We start from the raw sequence: 15,841 nt of genomic DNA, 5'->3' as shown, positions 1-15,841 counted from the left end.
TTGACACTGTCTGGCACCAAGGGCTCAAGTACAAACTCTGCACTAACTTTAACCTGCCTCTCACTACTCGTAAACTCCTCTGCAACTTCCTAGACGGCCGTACCATGAGAATCAAATTCCAAGGCTGTTACTCTGACTACTTCACACTAAATGCTGGAGTACCCCAGGGATCTGTCCTCTCCCCTACCCTCTACATTTTATACACTAACGACATTCCAACACCTGTATACCAAAACTCCATCACACTAGCCTATGCAGACGACATTACACAACTTATCACCCATGCCAATATAGATACACTCACACACAAAACACAAAATGAGGTCGACAGGATAGCCATCTGGGAACAAAAATGGAGGATCAAAACCAATGCAGCTAAATCCAGCATTACATATTTTAACTACAGAAAACGTGATCCTCCATTACCTGTCGAGCTCAGAACAGCTGACACCCGCACTTACATCCCCATGACACAATCTGTCACTGTCCTTGGCGTTAATCTTGACTACCTTCTACGCTTACACGGACACATTCACTCAAGGCATGCAATAGCTAGTAAGGCCCTTGCGGGCCTCTACAAACTGAAACATGCCTCTCAACGCACCAAACTACACCTCTACAAATCCCTTATACGTCCTCTGATAACTTACTCTCCTCTAGCCCTATCTCTTGCAGCAAAAACAAACTTACTTAAACTGCAGCATGTCCAGAACAAGGTGCTGCGCTGGGTGCTTGATGTCAGATGGGAGGACTTCGCCACATGCGAGTCTCTACATGCCCAGTTAGACGTCCCTGCGCTGAATCTGTACTGGAAGACGCTCAGTGACAGACAGATTGACAAACTCGTGACACGACATGACTACTGGACCTCTCTCCTTGACGAAGACATTCGCAGACCTACAAACCAACACAACCTTTTCTACTCCTTGCATGATCCTGCTCCTAACCCTATTTACAAATAACCTTGGATTCTCCGAGAGGTACCTTCTATGACAGGTACCATTCTCTGATCCACGTTCGCCTTACCCTTTGGGTTAAGACATGGCTCAGTTCTACACTCCTCTCTTGCTCTAAACGTCGCATGTCCCTTCCTTCCCGCTCACCCCACCGGAGTCCCAACAGAAGAGCCTGAAGTTCTCTTCTCAATATCTGTCCCACGATCGCCTCGCTGCTGGGTTAAGCCCTGGCTCTATTTCTACGACTAAGAACACTCCTCTCCAGCACTGTTATTCGTCTGTCCCGTCTTCCCCGCTCATCCCATTTGGGATCTTACCTGAACTTTCGTTCGTTCGTTCGTACTTCATCTCCATATTGTTTCATACTATGGAACAATGCTCTTCTCCAGACTGAGGGACTGACCACCTCAAAACTTTAAGGGTGATGGACTGATTACATCATCTTCAAGTATCTTCTGCTTCTATCAACTTTTCTGTACTCGACTGAAGAAGCCTACTGTGTAGGTGAAACGTTTCGAAATAAAGATACCTAACTGTTGCATATGTGTCTTACCTAACAACATATATTGTATATGTACCTGTTGATATATTAGACACATGTGCAACACTACGCCTACTTTCTGTACTCGACTGAAGAAGCCTACTGTGTAGGCGAAACGTTTCGAAATAAAGTTGCCTAAATGTTGCCTATGTGTCTTATCTACCAACCATCTTTATTGAGGAAACGTTTCCCCACACAGTGGCTTCATCAGTCCAGGCAAAGGAAAATGGTGAAGAACAGGCGGAGTTTGTGGTAATCAATCCCTCAGCCTTGAGTCGATGTAATCGCTCCTGGAGAGCGAAACGTTGCCACAATAAAATGTTACATTAATTGCACTTGTGTCCTTTTACCTATCATCCAATAATTCACAGTAAGTGACGGCATCTCAGCTTCCAAACGTTCTATAATTGTTTTATAAGAGTTACAGCAGTAACAAAGCCCCAGTGTACGTAGGTGAGGAAGAACAATGGGAATTTTAAGGAAGGCAGTGCCAGTGATGTCTGGCATACATGTCAACCAGACTTCTTGAAGCAGTGGACACCCAGCCATCACCTCAGCAATACTAGCATCTGTCACATTGTAATGCAGGATTAGTCTTAGTCTGAGCAGGTTAGGGCAGTTCCTTGCCAGGGTGGTCACCATCGAGTCATTTAAGGATAGGAATCCAAGTTCAAGGTCAACCAGCTGTGATAAACGTTTCCCTCTGAACAGTTTTTATAAGGGCAGTGTCACTTACCTTATTACCAAACCAAAATGTCAACGAGGTCAGATGTTTTAGATCCTGTATCCCAAATAATCCAGCGTCAGTCATTTCAATACAACTCCAAATCGTTAGTTCTTCAAGCAGCACTAAATTACTAAATGACTTAAATGAGATGTCTGTTAAATGTTCACCTTGTAAGTGGAGACTCTTGAGACAGTGACTGAGCTCCTTCGTCAGTAATGTTATTGAAGAATCGTATAGCTCACACATGTCTTGAATTTTAAGGTATTGAAGATGTTTACACTGTCAAGCAATACTTTCCAATTCTTCATCAGTCAGTGATGAACAAAATGTCAAGCTCAAATATTGCAGTTGCTTGAAGTCAGCAATGAGATGAAGATTATCTATAGATTGTCTTAAATTATAACATGTGAGTGAATTCCTTCAGCATTTTACAAGAATCTGCGACCTGAAGCATGAAACTTGTTCCCTTCGTTAGATTGTGTACCTTCAGTGAATACAACAGAGGTGAGGCTCTCACTAATTCCTCTCTCTCTCAGTCTCTCTCCTACCATGGAAATCAGATTCAAGATGGCTCCACAGTATGGGATCTTAGGCTAAGTCTCGCCATTCAGTACACACGGGAGCCACTTTCAAACAGTTCTGGAACACTAAGGAATGAGAAAATGTGTAGCAAAAGTTCATTAGGAAGACAAGTTATGTAAAACTTGGCTTGTAAACCACTGGTAGTTCTGGCTTGTAACTCTGCATCATCCCCAGAACACTCTACTTCATCACCGGTAATAACAGCCTCAGCCATTGTTGTTGTACTTGTTAATTCGTCTTCAGTCTTTTAATCAACAGTGGTCTTTAACAGCGTTGCTGGAGGACAGAATTTGTTGTGTTGAGAGTAGACATTGAGAGGGTTGAGCACAGGTAGTATGCATGGATGCACACTAAGCTTTATGTTTCCAACCACTTCAATTCATTCCCTCTTCTTTGTGACCTGTAAAGAAAAACAAATTTAACAATAGAGAAGGTAAAAAATACACTGGTGCTAAATATTATTTGATGCAAAAATACTAAAAGTCAAAGAGACTGTCGTGAAGACTAGCAACTCTTTCTTTGTTACCAGACGAATGTGAATAGAGGATCTACGACCTTCCAACAACGACCATTCCAAAGAAGACCAATGTTAACAAAACATGTCACTGAAGACATTCCAGCAAAGTCCATCCATTGAGAATGTTACGTCAAATACAGCCAGTGAAAGTAAGAACACTGTGAAAGTTGGAGACAGTCTGGTTAAGCTTATGGATAGGGCGGTTTGTCTTGGCAATAGGAGAAGGCAGAAGGTGTGTTTTCCTGGAGCTGGGATGGAGGATATTGTTACCTGTCTGGACGACATCGTGAGAGGCAATGGGAACAATATCTGTCTCAGTTTTGTAGATGAATGGTTCAGAGAACCGACATGTTGATAAATTAGACACATGTGCAACTCCTGGGTATCTTTATTGAGGAAACGTTTCGCCACACAGTGGTTTCATCAGTCCATACAAAGGAGAATCTTGAAGAACAGGAGGAGAATGAGGTAATCAGTCCCTCAACCTTGAGTCGATGTGGTCAGTCCATCAATCTTGAATAGAATACGGCATACGGGCGGAGAAGGAGCTTATAAACCGTTGGCAGGAGAGGTGCAGTAGTCATAGGTCGTGTAACATTTGTTCAATGTGGAAGTAGGTCGTGCCCAAGAATTAGGCAAGTGAAAAATTCCCAAGTATTAAGATCCCAAGAAGTTGCAGTGTCTGACAGATTTGTAGATGAATGGTTCAGAGAACCGACATGTTGATAAATTAGACACATGTGCAACTCTTGGGTATCTTTATTGAGGAAACGTTTCGCCACATCGACTCAAGGTTGAAGGACTGATTACCTCATTCTCCTCCTGTTCTTCAAGATTCTCCTTTGTATGGACTGATGAAGCCACTGTGTGGCGAAACGTTTCCTCAGTAAAGATACCCAGGAGTTGCCGATGTGTCTAATTTATCATCTGTCTCAGTGTTGTACAAGAATGGTATACAATACCGACAAGATGAAATTGAGACACATGTGCAACATCTGGGTATCTTTATTGTAGACGTTTCGCCATCCAGTGGCTTTTTCAATACAAATTCCAGGACATAACTTGAAGACAGGAGAACTATGTACAGAAGATGAGGTAATCAGTCCCTCAACCTAGCAGTAGGTGCGAAGAGCACCTACTGCTAGGTTGAGGGACTGATACCCAGATGTTCCACATGTGTCTCAATTTCATCTGTCTCAGTGTTGGAGGCAGCGACGTTGGTAGATGTAGGAGTGAGGACCTGATTAGCAGGTATAGGTCAGCAATAGACGTAATTAAGAAGGGAGGACAAAGAAAAAAGTTGGCAGTGAATGGTTGTGTAGGGAAACTAGTGTTAATTGTTGGCTGGACAAACACTGTAAGGACAATGCAGTACCATTTATAGACAACTGGGACCTCTTCCATGGCAGAAATAACTTGTATGCCAGGGATGGGGTACATTTATCTAGGGCAGGCATGAAGGCACTGGCCAGTGCAATGGTGTTAAATATTTAAATTAGAAATAGTTAGTCATATGAGTTTTTGTGGGAAAATTGAGCAAGATGAATTATCAAGGTAGCGATATTGTGAGTTTTAGGGAAATTAGTTATAGGCAGAATGAGGTAGAGTTATTGGTGAATATTGGAAAACCAGTGGCACTTGATGACAAGGACAGTAAAAGAGGTAGTGGATGTATAGGAGTGAGCAGGGAGGGAAAAGAGAAGAAAGGGTTTCTAAAAGCATATTACAGAAATAGTTATATTGTTAAGTCAATGTGACCTGACCTGACTAGGTTGGGTGCATTGGCTTAAGCCGGTAGGAGACTTGGACCTGCCTCGCATGGGCCAGTAGGCCTTCTGCAGTGTTCCTTCGTTCTTATGTTCTTATGTTACATCTATACTGCTTCTGTTGCCTCCTCTATACCTGACTGAGGAAGCCTACTGTTGTAGATGAATGGTTCACAGAACCGACAAGTTGATAATGTTTCGCCTACTGTGTAGGCGAAACGTTTCGGTTCTCTGAACCATTTATCTACACACCTAACTGTTGCACATGTTCTTGACACACACACACACACACACACACACACACACACACACACACAAGAACACAAGAACACGAGAACACACACCTAGAGACTGAATGAAAACCAGCACATACCTGCTGGTGGTTAATACTGCCTCACGAACCTACTGAGAGTTCCAGGAAATTTAAGAGTAATCAAGGTAAAGACTGACTGCGTGGAAGTGTTGAAAAGTATTTCACAGAACCGACAGGTTAATCAGTCCATTACAGAGAAGAATGGTGAAGGTAAGAAGGTAATCAGTCCCTCGGTCTGGTATCCTTTTAGCCACGAAGAATTAGACACATGTGGAACACTTAGGTATCTGTATTTGTAGACGTCTCGCCATCCCGTGGGACACATGGGAGAAGGGCAGACACATGGGAGACAAGGGTGAAGGACGCATGGTAGGAGAGTAAGGGAAGGGGAAGGACAGAGTGTAGTGGTCAACTTTCTCAGCAGAGGAACAAGTGTAGAGGCCATAAATGGCCCTCTGTCCGACCAGTGTCTAGCGTCGACACACCACAAAAGCTCCCCACTATGTAGGGAGGGGAAGAGAGGGGAAGGAGGGGAAGGAAGTAGGGGGTAGAGAGGGCAAGGAGAGAAACAATAAGGAAGAGAAAAACGAAAGGAGAAAGAGTAAGTACTAACCTAATTGTACTCACCTAATTGTGGTTGCAGGGGGTCGATTCACAGCTCCTGGCCCCTCCTCTTCACCGGTCGCTGCTGCTAGTTTTCTCAGGTACAGGTACACATAAATACAGTCACATAAATTATCATACATACCAGTATATATGTAGGTTTGCCAGGATAATTCCAAAAAAGTCAGACTATCAGGGTTATTATATCTTATTATGTAACCTTGACAGAGGGAAATAGAAGGAGGGGAAAAGCAGCAACAGCCTGGTTGACCAGGCAAGCACCAGACGAGCCTGGCCAATTGCCGGGCTCTCGAAACTTCAAAGATAATGTATATACCACAACTAACCTGCGTAAACCGGATTCTCAAAGCAAATCTTCCCGTATAGCGACGATCGAAATCTGTAAAGAAAGCAAAAAAAAAAATTGAAAACGTAAATAAAGTACTAAACAGTGAAGAATTAGACACATGTGAAACATCTGGGTATCTTTATTTATAGACGTTTCGCCCCCCATTGGCTTTAACAATGCATTACATGTTTGTAGATGAATGGTTCAGAGAACCGACATGTTGATAAATTAGACACATGTGCAACTCCTGGGTATCTTTATTGAGGAAACGTTTCGCCACACAGTGGCTTCATCAGTCCATACGTAGGAGAAACTTGAAGAACAGGAGGAGAATGAGGTTAAGGGACTGATTACCTCATTCTCCTCCTGTTCTTCAAGATTCTCCTTTGTATGGACTGATGAAGCCACTGTGTGGCGAAACGTTTCCTCAATAAAGATACCCAGAATCTCCACGACTATGGTGCTGTTCGCACCTACTCCTAGGTTGAGGGACTGATTACCTCATCTTCTGTACATAGTTCTACTGTCTTCAAGTTATGTCCTGGAATTTGTATTGATAAAGCCACTGGATGGCGAAACGTCTACAATAAAGATACCCAGATGTTGCACATGTGTCTTACTCATCTACAGATTGTTAGGTAAGACACATATGCAACAGTTAGGTATCTTTATTTCGAAACGTTTCGCCTACACAGTAGGCTTCTTCAGTGGAGTACAGAAAAGTTGATAGAAGCAGAAGATACTTGAAGACGATGTAATCAGTCCATCACCCTTAAAGTTTTGAGGTGGTCAGAATGAACATTAAAATGGTATAAAATACCTCAAAACTTTAAGGGTGATGGACTGATTACATCGTCTTCAAGTCTCTTCTGCTTCTATCAACTTTTCTGTACTCGACTGAAGAAGCCTACTGTGTAGGCGAAACGTTTCGAAATAAAGATACCTAACTGTTGCATATGTGTCTTACCTAACAATCTGTAGATGGGTTTCCAGAGCTTTACTACTCTCGGAGCCCGGCCATAGGCCAGGCTTGATTCTTGCATATACACTCACCTGCATTGTGGTTGTAAAATGTACACTCACCTGCATTGTGGTTGGTAGAATTACCGACAATATGTAAAGTAAAAGGACACAAGTGCAACTAATGTGACATTTTATTGTGGCAACGTTTCGCTCTCCAGGAGCTTTATCAAGCCGTTAGCTTGATAAAGCTCCTGGAGAGCGAAACGTTGCCACAATAAAATGTCACATTAGTTGCACTTGTGTCCTTTTACTTTATGCATTGTGGTTATTACGTTCTAACATTGTAGTCATTGTATTTTAACATTGTAGTCATTGTATTTTAACATTGTAGTCATTGTATTTTCTCAGTCCTCTTCGTTATCATTAACATTGTTTCACTTTTGTAAAGTCGAAGTGCAAGAAATAAAATTAATGAAGATTGAGACACTTATGCAGCATATGGGAATCTTTATTCAGGAAACGTTTCGCCACACAGTGGCTTCATCAGTCCAATACAAAGAGGAAGACGTAAGGAGAGGAGGAGTATGAGGTAATCAGTCCCTCAGCCTGGAGTCGATGTGTTCAGTCCATCAATCTTGTAGAATGTACAGCATAGGGCCGTAGACGTGGCTTATATACTGTAGTGAGGTGACTTGAAGCAGACGGAGGCGGGATCATAGTGGTATCATCCACTAGTCGAAGTAGGTCTTTGTCCAAAGGTTGAACAAGCGTTGAAGAATTCTTTGTAAGAAGAACCCATGATGCTGCAGTGTCTGACAGTTGTGATGAATGGTTTGAAAAACCGACAAGTTGAAGATTGAGACACTTATGCAGCATATGGGAATCTTTATTCAGGAAACGTTTCGCCACACAGTGGCTTCATCAGTCCAATACAAAGAGGAAGGCGTAAGGAGAGGAGGAGTATGAGGTAATCAGTCCCTCAGCCTGGAGTCGATGTGTTGTATTGGACTGATGAAGCCACTGTGTGGCGAAACGTTTCCTGAATAAAGATTCCCATATGCTGCATAAGTGTCTCAATCTTCAACTTGTCGGTTTTTCAAACCATTCATCACAAAAATTAATGAACTACGTTTGGTAGCATGTGCTGGGAACTTTGATATCATTGCATTAACTGAAACCTGGTATGATTTAAAGAGTCGGGATATGACTGCTGAGTGTAATATTCAGGGATTTAAGTTGTTCAATGTGGATAGATGTACTGGGAAGTGGGGAGGAGTTGCATTGTATGTTCGAGAAAATATTAATTGTTTGCATAAAAACAGGTATAAAAATAGATGGAGCAGTAACAGAGTCTGTTTGGGTAGAGTTCGTGGAGGGTCAAGAAAAACTAATTCTAGGTGTAATATACCGACCTCCAGGCTAGGATCACGATAGAGGGAGACTTCTTTGGGACGAAATTGTTAGGGCTTCTGGACACAGTAACATAGTCATAGTAGGGGACTTTAACTTTAGTCAAATTGATTGGAATTCTTTGACAGGTAATCTAGAGTCCAGTGACTTTATGGAAACAGTTCAGGACTGTTTTCTGACAGAGCGTGACAGAGCCTACCAGGGGTGATAATTTGCTAGACCTAGTCTTGTCAAGTAAGGAAACACTCGTAAATAATCGGGAGATCACTGAAGAGCTTGGCGCAAGTGATCACAAATCCATCACTTTTAGCATTAATTGGGAATGCAAGAATAATGATAATAGAGTAAAAATCCCTGATTTCCGTTCTGCCGATTATAATGGACTTAGGGAACATCTGTCTAATCTTGATTGGGGTTATCTAGCTAATGATTTTATTGATGATGATCATACTTATGATTATGAAGGGACCTGCTTTTATGATTGTTTTCTTAATAATGTACACAGTGCCCAGAGTATATACATTCCCCAGAGAGATATTAGGTCTAATAATAACGATCCCAAATGGGTTAACAGGAGGCTAAAGCATCTATTAGGGGAGAAAAGGGGAATTTATAGGCGCATCAGAAGAGGAGAGGTTAACCTTACTGACCAATATGTTCAGCTTAAAAGGGAAGTAAAAAAGGCGATTAGAAAGGCTAAACGTGACTATGAAATTAGAGTTGCTAATGAATCAAAGACTAATCCAAAGGGGTTCTTTCAAGTGTATAGGACGAAGGTGAAGGAAAAAGTAGGACCTCTGAAAATTGGGAATGGACAGCTGACGGATAACGAACTGGAAATGTGTTCCTTATTTAATGACTATTTTTTGTCAGTTTTTACACAGGAAGATATAAATGAGATTCCAGTAATTAACAATTATTTAGTTCCTAATGAATTTAAATTAACTAATATTGCTGTTACGAGGGACATGGTTATTAAACAGATAGACAAACTGAAGCAAAATAAGCCCCCGGGACCTGATGAGCTGTTTTCCAGGGTACTTAAGGATTGCAAGATGGAGCTTAGTCAGCCATTAACGAGTGTGTTTAATGCATCCATCCTTACTGGTGTTGTGCTAGAGTTGTGGAAGATGGCTAATGTGGTTCCTATATTCAAATCAGGGGATAAGTCCACTCCTTCAAATTACCGTCCAATAAGCCTGACATCTATAGTGGGCAAGTTATTAGAATCAGTTATAGCTGACATTATCAGAAGTCACCTTGAAGAGCATAACTTGATAAATGAATCTCAGCATGGATTCACGAGAGGTCGTTCCTGCCTGACAAACTTACTGACGTTCTTCAATAGAACATTTGAGGCAGTTGACAGTGATAAGGAATGTGATATTGTTTATTTGGATTTTAGTAAAGCCTTCGACAGAGTACCTCACAAGAGACTTAAGAAAAGTGGCAGCTCATGGTATAGGAGGTAAAGTTCTAGCATGGATAGAGGCATGGCTTACCAATAGAAAGCAGAGAGTTACCATTAATGGAGTGAAATCTGAATGGGGATTAGTCACTAGTTGCGTTCCACAAGGATCAGTTTTAGGCCCTCTCTTGTTCATAATTTACATTAATGACCTTGATGAAGGGATTACGAGTGACATGAGTAAGTTTGCTGATGATACAAAGATAGGCCGTATAATTCACTCTGAGGAGGATAGCAATGAACTCCAGGACGATTTGGACAAATTAATGTCTTGGTCTGAAAAATGGCAGATGAAGTTCATTGTGGATAAGTGTAAGGTACTTGCCCTTGGTAATGAAAATAACCCTCGAAGCTATAATCTAGGTGAAGTAGAGCTTGGTCATACAGAATGTGAAAAAGACTTGGGAGTTGATAAATTAGACACATGTGCAACTCTTGGGAATCTTTATTGAGGAAACGTTTCGCCACACAGTGGCTTCATCAGTCCATACATAGGAGAAACTTGAAGAACAGGAGGAGAATGAGGTAATCAGTCCCTCAACCTTGAGTCGATGTGTTCAGTCCATCAATCTTGAATAGATTGATGGACTGACCACATCGACTCAAGGTTGAGGGACTGATTACCTCATTCTCCTCCTGTTCTTCAAGATTCTCCTTTGTATGGACTGATGAAGCCACTGTGTGGCGAAACGTTTCCTCAATAAAGATACCCAAGAGTTGCACATGTGTCTAATTTATCAACATGTCGGTTCTCTGAACCATTCATCTACAGTCATGGTAAGCAGAAATCTAAAGCCAAGACAGCAGTGCCTTAGTGTGCGCAACAAGGCCAACAGATTACTTGGATTTATCTCAAGAAGTATAAGTAACAGAAGTCCAAAAGTTATTTTACAGCTCTATACATCACTAGTGAGACCTCATTTAGATTATGCTGCTCAGTTTTGGTCCCCTTACTACAGGATTGATATAGACTCATTAGAGAACATACAGAGAAGAATGACTAAAATGATTTACTGTGTAAGGAACCTCCCGTATGAAGATAGACTTAAAGCCTTAAATCTCCACTCTCTGGAGACGCGTAGAATGAGGGGAGATATCATTGAAGTGTATAAGTGGATGACGGGCATAAAAAATGGAGACATTAATAAAGTACTGAGGGTGTCGAACCAGGTAAGAACCAGGAATAATGGATTTAAGTTGGATAAATTTAGATTTAGAAAGGACGTAGGTAAGTACTGGTTTTCTAACAGAGTTGTAGATGCGTGGAACAGTCTTCCCAGTGGGGTGATAGAGGCTAGGACCTTGGGTACCTGGAGGTTACCTGGAGGTTATTCCGGGGATTAACGCCCCCGCGGCCCGGTCCATGACCAGGCCTCCCGATGGATCAGGGCCTGATCAACTAGGCTGTTACTGCTGGCCGCACACAGTCCAACGTACGAGCAACATGAACATCAAAATGGTATACAATACCGACAGGTTGGTAGGTAAGACACATAGGCAACAGTTAGGCAACTTTATTCCGAAATGTTTCGCCTACACAGTAGGCTTCTTCAGTCGAATACAGAAAGTAGGCAGGAACAGTATAGATGTGAAGACGATGTAATCAGTCCATCACCCTTGAAGTCGTAGAATTTGAGGTAGTCAGTCCCTCAGCCTGGAGAAGTTCAGTTCCATAGTCAGGAACTATCTGAAGATCAAGCGACAGTGCGGAGATTTAAATACTGTCGGAAGGAGAGGTGCAGAGTAGTAGTAGTAGTGAGAATGTAGTGAGAACGAGCCACAGCCCGGCTGATCCGGCACTGACTTTAGGTATCTGTCCAGCTCTCTCTTGAAGGCAGCCAGGGGTTTATTGGCAATTTCCCTAATGCTTGATGGGAGGCTGTGCAAGAATGGTATATAATATCGACAAGATGAAATTAAGACACATGTGCAACATCTGGGTATCTTTATTGTAGACGTATCGCCATCCAGTGGCTTTATCAATACAAATTCTAGGACATAGCTTGAAGACAGTAGGACTATATACAGAAGATGAGGTAATCAGTCCCTCAACCTTAGAGTAGGTGCGAAGAGCACCGTAGTCATGGAGATTCTGAAGCAGAAGCAAGGAGCCTGGTGCTTATATAGTAACGTCAGGTGTAGCAGACGAGGGCATAGTCACTGGTAGGTGGGATTCCCCAGTGGAAGTAGGTACATAACCTTCACGACTACGACAACTACTACTACAACTAACCCATCTCTTTGGGAAGGACCTACTTCCACTGGGGAATCCCGCCTGCCAGTGACTATGCCCTCGTCTGCTACACCTGACGTTACTATATAAGCTCCAGGCTCCTTGCTTCTGCTTCAGAATCTCCATGACTACGGTGCTCTTCGCACCTACTCCAAGGTTGAGGGACTGAATACCTCATCTTCTGTATATAGTCCTACTGTCTTCAAGATATGTCCTAGAATTTGTATTGATAAAGCCACTGGATGGCGAAACGTCTACAATAAAGATACCCAGATGTTGCACATGTGTCTTAATTTCATCATGATGGGAGGCTGTTGAACAGTCTTGGGCCTCAGACACTTATGGTGTTTTCCCTTAGTGTACCAATGGCGCCCCTACTTTTTATTGGGGGCATTTTGCATCCCCTGCCCAATCTTTTACTTTCGTAGGGGGTGATTTCTGTGTGCAGATTTGGGACCATACCTTCCAAGATTTTCCAAGTGTAGATTATGATATATATCTCCCTCCTGCGTTCCAACGAGTACAAGTCAAGTGCTTCCAAGCGTTCCCAGTAGTTAAGGTGCTTGACAGAACTTATACGTGCAGTAAAGGATCTCTGTACACTCTCTAGATCTGCGATTTCACCTGCTTTGAATGGAGATGTTAATGTACAGCAGTATTCCAGCCTAGAGAGAAAAAGTGATTTGAGAAGGATCATCATTGGCTTGGCATCTCTTGTTTTGAACGTTCTCATTATCCATCCTATCATTTTCTTTGCACGTGCGATCGTGGCACTGTTGTGATCCTTGAAAGTGAGATCCTCAGACATTACTACTCCCAGGTCTCTTAATAAGAAGAGACTGGACAAATATATGAGTGGGAGGGGATTGGTTTGATTGATGTCATTGGGTACGGGAGTTATTTCTTGGGTAGCTTTAGGTAGAGGTCGTTTTGATAAGGACCTGCCTTGCATGGGCCAGTAGGCCTTCTGCAGTGTTCCTCCATTCTTATGTTCTTATGTTAAATGGTAGTGATGAAGGTACTCAGAGAGAGAGAGAGAGAGAGAGAGAGAGAGAGAGAGAGAGAGAGAGAGAGAGAGAGAGAGAGAGAGAGAGAGAGAGAGAGAGAGAGAGAGAGAGAGAGAGAGAGAGAGAGAGAGAGAGAGAGAGAGAGAGAGAGAGAGTGAGTGAGAGTGAGAGAGAGAGAGAGAGAGAGAGAGAGAGAGAGAGAGAGAGAGAGAGAGAGAGAGAGAGAGAGAGAGAGAGAGAGAGAGAGAGAGAGAGAGAGAGCTGCTCTAAGCTACATCAATCACCAGCTGAGAGCTATATCAGCTTGGGGAAATAGATGGCAAGTAACATTTGCACCTGAAAAAACGCAAATGATGATCGTCTCTAGGCACCATGATGGTAATGCTGTGCAGTTAGTAAGGATGAATGGGACGATGTTGGCACCTGGAGAAGAAGTTGATATCCTTGGGGTGAAATTTGACTCCAAACTAACCATGAAGAACCATGTTGTAAATCTTGCAAACAAGGCAGCCAGGAAGCTTACAGCACTTCGCCGTATCTCGCATCTGCTTGACAGTAGGGGTTGCAAGATCCTGTACGAGGCACAAGTACGCTCACACCTTGAGTATGCTCCACTTTGTTGGTTTGCCTGCCCCCCCTCTCATCTGCGACTGCTTGACAGAGTAGAGAACAGAGCAAGACGTCTCATCTCTCGCCTGGACCCATCCTGGATAGATCTGTCATTTCAGCAGAGCCTTCAACATAGGAGGGATGTGGGTGGCCTTACTGTTATGTACAAGGCCAATATTGTCAAAATACCACACTTGGATCCACTTCGAGGACAGCGTGAAACAAGCTTTTATGCCACAAGACGGGCAGAAAGCAGCAACTTCACTCTGGCTGTACCCTTCTCCAGAACATCACTCCATCTGAGATCATACATACCCAGGATGACTCGAGTATGGAACACATTCGTACAGCATAATGATGTCAACGAGATAACGTCAGTTGATCAAATGAAAATGCTGGCCCACAGATGGCTCCAACTTCATCCTGTTCCCTACTTGTATGTCTCATAACAATAAAAATGCTTTCAAATGAGCTGATGTAGGTAACAGCTCTTAGCTTGCCAATAAAGTTAGGAATCCTTAACCTGTAAATAGCTGTCAATAAAGCTAGGAATTCTTAACCTTGTCAAACCCTGTGTAAAAAAAAAAAAAAAAAAAAAAAAAAAAAAAAAAAAAAAAAAAGAGAGAGAGCAGAGCAGAAATCAGCAACTACAGACCAGTGTCACTCCTGTCAATCACTGGTAAGATCCTTGAGACAATAATCTCAAGACAAATGACAGATTTTTTTGACTACCACTCACTACTTTGTGATCGTCAATATGGCTTCAGGAAAGGTTACTCTGCTGCTGATCTGTTGTTAAACCTCTCCACTAAGTGGCACCAGTCACTGGATGAATCCAAAGTCAGCTGTGTGGTAGCACTGGACATTGCTGGCGCTTTCGACCGGGTGTGGCACCAGGGCCTCTTAGCAAAACTTCAAGCACTGGGAATTGCAGGCTCTACGCTATGTCTCCTCAGTGATTACCTTCATGGAGTAGATCTCTAAGTGTAGTCCTCAATGGAACGGAATCAGCAAGGCATCCTATTGGGGCAAGCGTTCCACAAGGAAGTGTGCTGGGTCCACTGTTATGGAATGTCTACTTCAACGACCTTCTTCATCTCATCCCAGAATCACATGCATATGCAGACGACTGTACACTGACATTCACTTATCCAAGAGAAGAAATGCCAGCTGCTCTAAGCTACATCAATCACCAGCTGAGAGCTATATCAGCTTGGGGAAATAGATGGCAAGTAACATTTGCACCTGAAAAAACGCAAATGATGTTCGTCTCTAGGCACCATGATGGTAATGCTGGCGCAGTAGTAAGGATGAATGGGACGATGTTGGCACCTGGAGAAGAAGTTGATATCCTTGGGGTGAAATTTGACTCCAAACTAACCATGAAGAACCATGTTGTAAATCTTGCAAACAAGGCAGCCAGAAGCTTACAGCACTTCGCCGTATCTCGCATCTGCTTGACAGTAGGGGTTGCAAGATCCCGTACGAGGCACAAGTCACGCTCACACCTTGAGTATGCTCCACTTTCTTGGTTTGCCTGCCCCCCTCCTCATCTGCGACTGCTTGACAGAGAGAGCAGAGCAAGACGTCTCATCTCTCGCCTGGACCCATCCTGGATAGATCTGTCATTTCAGCAGAGCCTTCCAACATAGGAGGGATGTGGGTGGCCTTACTGTTATGTACAAGGCCAATATTGTCAAAATACCACACTTGGATCCACTTCGAGGACAGCGTGAAACAAGCTTTTATGCCACAAGACGGGCAGAAAGCAGCAACTTCACTCTGGCTGTACCCTTC

This window comes from Cherax quadricarinatus, chromosome 68 (assembly GCF_038502225.1).
Source record: "Cherax quadricarinatus isolate ZL_2023a chromosome 68, ASM3850222v1, whole genome shotgun sequence".
Taxonomy (NCBI): Eukaryota; Metazoa; Arthropoda; class Malacostraca; order Decapoda; family Parastacidae; genus Cherax; species Cherax quadricarinatus.
This window is presented reverse-complemented; position numbering follows the sequence as displayed.